Source organism: Podarcis liolepis, assembly GCF_965112155.1.
Source record: "Podarcis liolepis genome assembly, chromosome: 8".
Lineage (NCBI taxonomy): Eukaryota > Metazoa > Chordata > Lepidosauria > Squamata > Lacertidae > Podarcis > Podarcis liolepis.
Genome location: NC_139560.1, coordinates 88,591,892 through 88,593,086, shown reverse-complemented (window position 1 = coordinate 88,593,086; position 1,195 = coordinate 88,591,892).

The window sequence follows — 1,195 nt, the reverse complement described above, 5'->3', positions numbered from 1 at the left end:
GAGGCCAGGAGCGCAAGGGGGCCGCGGGAGAACTGCTTTGCTGCTTCACCAAAGGGCCGCGTTCTGTTTCTGACGCCATTTCCTGTTGGTTGTCCAGAGCAGTAGGTACTCAAAGATATACTGCTCCTGAGCGCAGAGGTTCCATTTTAGCTGTCACAGCACCAATCAACCTTCTATTGAAATCTTTAGCAGAGTTAGAACTGGGGAAATGAAATGCCTTCCTCACGACCCCCGCCCGCCCTTTATGCCAAGCGAATAGTTTGGGAAGTGGATGGGAATTATTATGGCTAGGCCAATGTGATTACTATCAGCCTAGTTCCTCTGGAAGTTTTGAAATCCAAGCATTTCAACCGAAGTCGAAAGTATGGATTGTGCCTGCCGGAGTTTTCCTTAGTTACCTTCTGAAGAAACAGACCATGGTTAAAGCATCAACTTTATTTCTTTTCTCTGCCTATGGTGCGATCCAGTCTAAGGCATGGACTTTTCAGTCCTATTGATTTCAATCCTATACATTCTATACATTCCAATAGGACCACCTACTAAGTGTGCATAGGACTGCGCAACCTTAAGCAAGCGTCTAAATCCCCATAGTAATCAACGAACTATGTGCCCGGCTTGACTATATTGTATGTATGCATACATACATTTAAAGCATTTCTATTCAACCTCGCAAGTTCCTTGGAGGAAGATGTTTGTTGTGATTGTTGATGACGATCGTAACATAAAATCCCTAGATATATAGGGTCAGCCCCCTCTGAGCAATCCACCGCAAAACATGAAAGCAACCGTAGAAATGTTCTTCAGCAGCACGGCCTGGAGGCGGGCGGGTGGGCGAACTAGAGCACTGAAACTATCCAAGTCAGTAGGAAACCGGGAGGTAGTCCTTCCAGATTCATGACCAGGGTATAGCATAAGAAGGTGATTTTAGTCCCAGAACACGGGGGCAAAAAGCCTCCCCCCAGGTTGCGCCCACGGGTGGTCAAGGGTAGCAGCCGGCGTCTTGGCGAGGAGAGCCCTAGGTGGGAGCTGATTATTCAAATCGCCTGCCTAGGACTTGGGGATTGGAGGCTAGCCTGGCCTCTGGCTGCTATATCACTCCGGCACCCACGTCACTGCACCACTTCGTTTCCTCCTCCTCCTTCCACCCTCCTCCTCCTCCTCCTCCTCCTTGCCTTCGCCTCCGGGCAACTCTTCT